Below are 8,032 nucleotides of genomic sequence, written 5' to 3'. Positions count from 1 at the left end.
AATTAGAAAATATTAATTTGGAAAATTAATATATTAGTCCAAACATGGACTATTTACTAAAATTAAGGGTTAAATCTTTTTTACTTTCAATGCTTTAATCCACAATAAATTGATTCCAATTTATAAATATGTAAAATATACACCATTCATAAGGCAAATAAAAAATAAAATTTTGGTTAAGTTGGGATTTAAACGACTAAATAATTGAAAACTGACAAAAAAATTTAACAAGATGGGCAATTAAAATCCCCAAAAAAATTGCAGTTTAATCTCTGTCATTAATAATTAAATAAGTATTATGTTGTTAAAATATTAAAGAAAAATATTATAATATAGTTTTTATTAAATAATTGTTATTGAATGAATATATTTATATTTATATATGTATATAGATTAGATATATATATATATATATATATTTTTTTTTTGAAATTTAGATTTGATAAGTTAAGAAAAGAATTAAAACAAAAAAGAAAAGGAAAAACTCAAAACTCAAAGCTACATTGTGTGGGAGAGAAAGTAAGGGAAAGGTCCTCTGATGGATGTCTAGAACTTGAAAAGGGAAAAAAATTGTAAGCGGCAGATGCCAGCCATTGCATACATTTAATTATCTATTGACCTTTTATATTAAAGAGCGATTATAGAAAAATAAATTATTTTAAAACATCTAATTAAATTATCATATAACTATTATTTAATATATAAGTTTTACTGATATTTCATTTATTAATGCTGATAAGTAACACTTTTTTTTTTAAAATGTTTTTCCGTAATAACAATTTAAGTACGATGCATTTGGTTTCTCTAGAGGATACAAATTGCCATATCTATGTACATGGAAATTATTTCGGCGTTGATACAGGTGATCACCAATCATGATTGCAAGCGTACACAGTTTTTTATCTTTCAAAGTCTCTTTAATTCACCAAAACAATAAATTAAATATGATATAAATCAATTAATTAAAAAAATAAAAAATTATTTGAACAACCTGTTTTTCCAGTCACATGTAAGTATAGAAAAAAAAAAAAAAAGAAGAAGAGAATTTTCTTTTTTATCTTACTTAAAAATATGACCATATCTTTATATTATCTATTAGCATTTGATTATTTTTGTAATTTCGTAATACGTTATCATTTGATTAAATGTGGAGGTTTCTATATCACTTTCATTGAAAATTAAATCAATGATGTATAAGTATGATCTTTTCTAAATTAATATAATTGAGAGGCTATAACTTGTAGGTTATAAGTGTTTATCTCATATGACCATGGAAAACATATTATAGATGGGCCAAAAAGGGAATGTTGTAGAGATGCAAAAAGGGGATAAAAGAACACAGTCTTTTATCTTTCAAAGTCTCTTTAATTAGTAATAAATAAATGATAGCTTAAGAGACAACCATTGTTCTTTTAAAAATTAATAAAATATTTAAAAAATACAAATATAATTTTGCAAAAACTAAAAATAATAACCTGTAGTATTGTAGAGATTCAAAATAAAATAACAAAACATAATGACCTATAAAAAATAAAAAATAAAAAATAAAAACAGAGAAGGGGGGGGGGTTTGATGGGATCAATTAATTTTTATAAAATAATATAAATCTTTTTTTTTCAGGAAAAGTAAAATTTTTATTAAAAGTACATATGTGTTTTTTGATTGATTAAATGGTGATTTTTTAGATTTTATTTTGGTTTCAAATTTTTTTGGTTTACTATCTATTTTATTGAATATAATCGAAAAAAATGAAAAAACAAATTACAGAATACTAAAGTATAATTTCGAATGGTTTTTGTTAATTTTAATATGTTTGGATCAAATTGTAATAATTTTGCAAATAGGGATATTGAAGTGTCAAAAAAAAAAATTATACAACTCCTAAATGAAATAATATATTTTTAAAAAGTATTAAAAATGTATTTATCTCTAAAAATTATTATACCATCATTATTGAGATCTACATGCTCACATAACAATTTAATTTATTATCATTATATATTTATTTATATATAAATTTTTAGTTTTAAAAGTTCAAAAATTTAAATTCAATTAATTAATTATTGTCATAAGAGAGCATCTCCAATGACTCTCTGTTCCATTTAAAAATTCTTTGCTATATCAGATAAATAGATAGAATTTTTAAAAAATCCTCTCCAATAGTTATGTGTATTATTTCTGTCAAACTGATGATGTGGCAACAAAAAAAATAGAAACTGTGAAAGACACTATCTACTTTGAAAAACTCTGTTAGACATGCCGAGTCATCATTTTATTTATTTTTATTGATTTTTGTTATAAAAAAAAATAACTTTTGGGCCTTTGGGTTTTTTATTTTTCCTTTTGTGCTAATTTTTTAACCTTCGTATTCGTTGCTTAATTCCTTTGTTTTTTTATTTATTTTTATTTTGTTCAACAAAATCCCAATGGTTCCAAAAGATTGGAATATTATCATCAACTTTACCTTCCCTTCCTTCGCTAACTCGCTGCTTGCCTCTGAAACTTGGGTTGGATCCTTCTCACTGTGCCATGGGTGATTAAAGCATGATTGAATTTGTGTTTTAGGTTGTTTTGGATCAAATTTTCACAAAAGGGTAAGTCAAATTTCAAGGTTTTATATATATATATATATATATATATATATATCTATTAAATTCACTATGAGAAATATTATTGTTCTTCAACAGACTCCTTGGTTTTTGGATCTATTTTTATCTTTCCCACCTCCACTTCTCCTTCGCCTCTCTCGCTTTCTAAATTTAGTAAAAAAAAAAAATGGCAGCAGAGCAATTACGAACAAACAACAGAGAAGCAATTTTAGATTTATTTATTTTTTTAAGCAGAGCATAAGAGAAAGATGATGTTTCTGGGAATTTTGTTATAATTATGCTTATGATTTAAATTGTAACACTTTATTTGTTTTTTTTTTCTTTTTTTTTTTTTTTTCTTTTTTTTTTACAGATCTTGAAACAATAGAAAAACTTGAAAAAAACCATATATTGGTAATCTCTGTTGTTGCTTTTGTTCTAGGAGTAATGTTTCCTTCCTTTTTTACTCTTTTGTTTCAAAATTATTAGTGGGATTTATGGATGATAGCTGGCTATAATGTATGTATGCATGGTAGTTCATCTTTCACAGCTTTATATATTGATTTAGAGTAAAATTACAAGATTTAAACTTCTCCATAGATAACGAAAGCTAGACTTACTTTCTATTTATTTTTAAGTGCCCAACTACTTTTTTCTTACTTACTTACGAGAGAAAGTTATTGGTTCCCTCATAACAAAGTAATAAACATGAAAAGGTTTTAAGGAAATTTTCTTAAGTTTGTGGTGGTGATATGTAATTGGGTCTTGAATTTGATGTTTGGCAAGAGAGAAAATGGAAAAGAGAAAAAAAAAAAAAAATCATTCCAAGACATCCATATTGTATTTATATCTTATAATCTCAGTAGTTGTCCCCACACCTTATATATAATATGTTTTCATTAGTTGTCCCTTAAACCTTATATATAATATGTTTGATATTCTATAAATGGTGCACTTTTTTCTCTCTTTTTTTCTCTTTTTGTTTGGCGAATCTATGCATTTTTTCTTTATTAGTTAGAGGAGCCAACTAGGCATTTATATATATGTGTGATTTTATCTCAATTTACCATGTATGTAGCTAAAGTTGGTAGGCTTGGTTATTGTGTAACTAAACAATTTGATGTAGAGACAAAACTAAAGTCTCTTCTCTTATGGATATGTATTAATTGTACTTGGTATAATGCTTTTTACATACTCGTTTTTCCATTTTGTTTTGCATGGAGCTTTTATTGTGATTTATTGGTGTTTTGAGTTATTTTTGCCATAGAGTTAAGATTACAATGATAAATCTATTATTGCTTTAGTCTTTTGAAGCTTTTTTCTTTAAAAAATATGAAGCACAATTGAATTTTCTCTTTTACTTTTTGCTATCCACTTTGTGATATGGCTAGTTATTTTAATTTGGTTTCAAACGAATGCTCATAACATACATTCCTTTGGTATATATTGCATTCAACCAATAAGGGGAAATAAAATAGTAGTACTTATTGCTAGAGTTGAATTCATTCATATAGGATATTAGGATTTTGTTTTCCTCAACTTCATACGATTGAGGTTAGCACCAATAACTATTTAGAAATCTGCTTCATTTTGTTATAAATCAAAACAATTGATAGATATAAAAGATAAAATGGTGGAAAAGACCTAGGAACACTCGAGAGCAAAGAAACAAGATTTTATGTCAATAAATACTCAATATGTCAATAACTCTTCTCAATTCCTTATACATAATTCTATGCCACAAGCTACCACGGCTCAATTTCCAAACCAATTTCCTCACTTATCATTTCAGCCTAGCTATCCTTTTAATCTAATGAATGCTTCACATTCTTCTCATGTTAGCCAACAATTTGGATATGGATTCACCTACCGGGGTTTATTAAATGCTCCTACAATCCCATTTAACATTCAGAACGCTAATGCAACCAAAGAATCCAAATATAAGAGCAAGGCCATCCAAAAGTCTAATAACTCTCATAATTCTCTTTCTAGTAAAAATTGGACTAAAGTTGAAGATGTAGCATTGACAAAGGCATGACTTTACATCTCTATTAATTCTGATATTGGTAATAGCCAGAAAATTACAGCAATGTGGGATTGTATTTTGCTCGCTTGGGAGGACAATATGGGGGTGGAATATAACAATGTTCGAAACACCAATAGCTTAGAATGTCGTTCGGTAAAAATACAAGGTGCAGTGAACAAATTTCATGGACTATATGAGAGATTGCAAGAAATCTACAAAGTGGAACAACCCCAGAAGATATGGTAAATCCTTCTTTCCGTTCTTATGGTTTTAAGCATTTTTATTTTATATAATTAGCATATTTATTCTTGATTATTGTAATAATAATTATTATTTTTGTAGAAGAGAGCAGCAATGCAAATGTATGAGAATCTTAATTATGGTAAGTCTTTTAAATATGATCATTGTTGGGAGATTATGATAAAGAATCCAAAATGGTGTTCAAAGGGACTTACCAAGACAAATAAATCAAGGAAACAAAAATTATATAATGGCATTGACAATCCACCTCTGTTAAAAGCAATACAAGGGTCTATTTCTAATGAAGAAGATGGTTATGTCATGAATATTGCTGCAGTGGAATGTACTAATTATGATGGGATCGTACATCCACAAGGAAGGAAAGGTTGTAAAGAAAAAAAAAAAAAAAAAAAGAGGTTTAATGAAGAAAAGGGTGTGGTTGATGCATTAAACAAATTATAGTGCACTCTAGAAAACAAATTGATGTTTGTCGAGAAGTGTTGGAGTTGAAAAGAGAAAAAGATAAATAAAAACTTGAATTGCGAGAACAAATGATGAAAAAGGAAATAGAAACAAAGGAGAAAGCTCAAAAAATAAAGATAAAAGATCAAGAATTAAAGAAGAAAGCTTAAAAGAGAGAACAACAAAATCTTATTATAAACCAAGATCTCAACAAACTTGCACCAGCATTGTGAAAGACATATGAGATGTATCAAGCTCAAATATTAAAAGGATGGGAAAATGATGGGCTTTTTGCAAAATGACTGGCTGGGCTTCTTTTTTTATAAGTGGCACTATTTGTCAATATCTAATGCTATTTTTTTATGTGCAATTTAATGGTGCTCAATTCTTGTATCATAGTATTATGTTGTCCTACTAACCTAATTAATTATGTTTGAGAGTTTCACGCTAGCTTGATAATAAATTGATCTTCATTTATTGATATTATGTATACCTTTGGCTTTGATTTTCATGTGTGTGCATGTGTTTTTTTAATTTTTTTTTTTATATATGAAATGTTCTTTTTATTGGTTTTTGTTTTGTAACTAAAGATACTTTTAAAGAACATCATGTATAAGGTTATATATATATATATACATGTATATACATATATATATATATATATATATATTCTTTCTTCTTTGAAGACCTGTAGTAGTTTAGATTTAGGATATCCAGTTTTACATAATAAATTTAATTTTCTTTCATATATGAATGACTATAATTAGTTACTTTCATGTATTTAACTATAAATTTTGCAAAATTTTGTCATATATAATTGACTTTTTTTATTAAATTAGTAAATTATAATATAGAAATTAGAACTTATATATGTAATAAATTATCTTCCTAAGGATTTAACTTTGTTATGTTTTTTTGTTTTCATGGATAAAGTAAAATGGACTTGAAGCTGGATGGAATGGAAGCTATGGATAGTAAATGATCTATATTGAAGATGGAAAAGGCTAACGGAAGGAAATGTTATGAAGGGATTGTACATAATCTATAAGGATAATACACATATATTTAAATGTTGTGCATTCGTATTTTGATGTTCTCCATCTTTCTTATGGAATTTTAGAAGTTGCAGTTGTTAGAAATCTTTGACAAAGTTTTTTGAACTCGTTGAGCTAGTGCCTATATAATTGTAGGTTATTTGTTGTTTCATATTGTTCCCATTCTATCTTATGGTGGTTTAACATCCATGGTTTAAGGTTTCTTTGCCAAGGTTCAAAAAGCTTACTTTTCAATGTTCACTTAAACTGTTTGGTGAATATGTTCTAGTAGTTCCAAATTAAATTTCTAATGAGTGAAGTTTATGCATCATATTCATATTTTCATTATTAAGATCAAGTCAAATCATCCTTTTCATATTACCGCCATTTAATTTCTACCAAATAATTTTATATATATATATATATATTTTGCATGTGTATGCCTATGTTATCTACCATTTAATTCTTGAAAGCTAAAACTACTCTAAGTTCGTTAAATATCAATAACATAAGCATTTCAAATTCTTTAACTCAAAGCATAAATAATATAGAGACTTCAAAACATTATAAAGAGGAAAATAAATTGCAATTCTTTTTTAAATGATATAAACTATTTTAAAAGAGAAATATATAAAAAAGTATTCAAATTGATAGAAAACTAAGATATCAAAATTATATATGAATGCCAGAATTTACTAAAGACATATCACCACATGAAATGTAGCTATTGTTTATCTGAGAGCTTGAGCTTGAACCTAAATATCAAATAGCTTCTTGAGCCCCATATAAATCCCACAAGTGATTGATAAGGTCGATCTTTAAATTTTTGTGCACTCTTTTGTCTTGAACTTGCTTCATTCAATTAATCATCGTTGAGACAAGAAAAGTATAATCATGCTCTAGATGAATATCTTCAACCTTTTCATCTCTATGAGGTTGCCAACTTTTAGGATTGATGCCTTGACTATGCTCACTCTCAATGATCATGCTGTGCAAGATAATGCACGTCTTCATTATCTTTCCAAGGTCTCTTACATTCCACATACGTGCTGGACCTTTAACAATATTCCATCTACTTTGCAATACTCTAAATGCTCGTTTCACATCCTTTCTAACAGTGTCCTGGTATCTGGTGAATAATTTTTCTTTAATAGAAGATGGTTCAGAAATAGTTTGAATTGGAGTTGCATATTCTGGGTAAATTCTATCAGAAAGATAATATCCCATATTACAATGGTGGCCTTGTATTACAAAATTGCAAGGTAGTGCAATATCTTTAATAAGATCATCAAATAATGGAAGTTAACGTTATTCATACCAGCCATGCCAAAAAATGCATGCCAAATCCATAAATTTTGTGCAGCGACAATATCTAAAATTAGAGTAGGAACTCTGTTAAAACCATTTGTATGTGTTCCATGCCAAGCTGTGGGACAATTTTTCCAATGCTAATGCATACAGTCTAAACTCCCAAGCAAACCTAAAAATCTTCGATCCTCACCTTCTTTTAATAGCCTTGTAACATCATCTTTGTAGGTTTTCTAAGTATTGTTCTTCGAAAACTCCTATTATAGCATAACAAAAGTGCTTTAAGCTTTCAATTGCAGTTCTCTCTCCAATTTGAACATATTCATTGAGAAAATCAGCTAGACATCCACATGCAAGCATCCACATTGCAGCGA

At 27.3% G+C, this 8,032-nt stretch overlaps 1 long non-coding RNA gene across 1 annotated transcript; it reads left to right on the top strand.

Annotated features, from left to right (window-relative positions):
• The first annotated feature begins 2,405 nt into the window (after nt 1-2,405).
• LOC112490930 (uncharacterized) lies at nt 2,406-6,531 on the top strand. The gene is made up of 4 exons (XR_003055140.3): nt 2,406-2,594; nt 4,662-4,856; nt 4,957-4,996; nt 6,250-6,531. It is a non-coding gene; the product is annotated as an uncharacterized LOC112490930 (long non-coding RNA).
• Nucleotides 6,532-8,032: the final 1,501 nt, after the last annotated feature.

This window comes from Ziziphus jujuba, chromosome 8 (assembly GCF_031755915.1).
Source record: "Ziziphus jujuba cultivar Dongzao chromosome 8, ASM3175591v1".
Lineage (NCBI taxonomy): Eukaryota > Viridiplantae > Streptophyta > Magnoliopsida > Rosales > Rhamnaceae > Ziziphus > Ziziphus jujuba.
The sequence above is the reverse complement of the archived record's forward strand: the minus strand, read 5'-3'. Positions and strand labels throughout refer to the sequence as shown.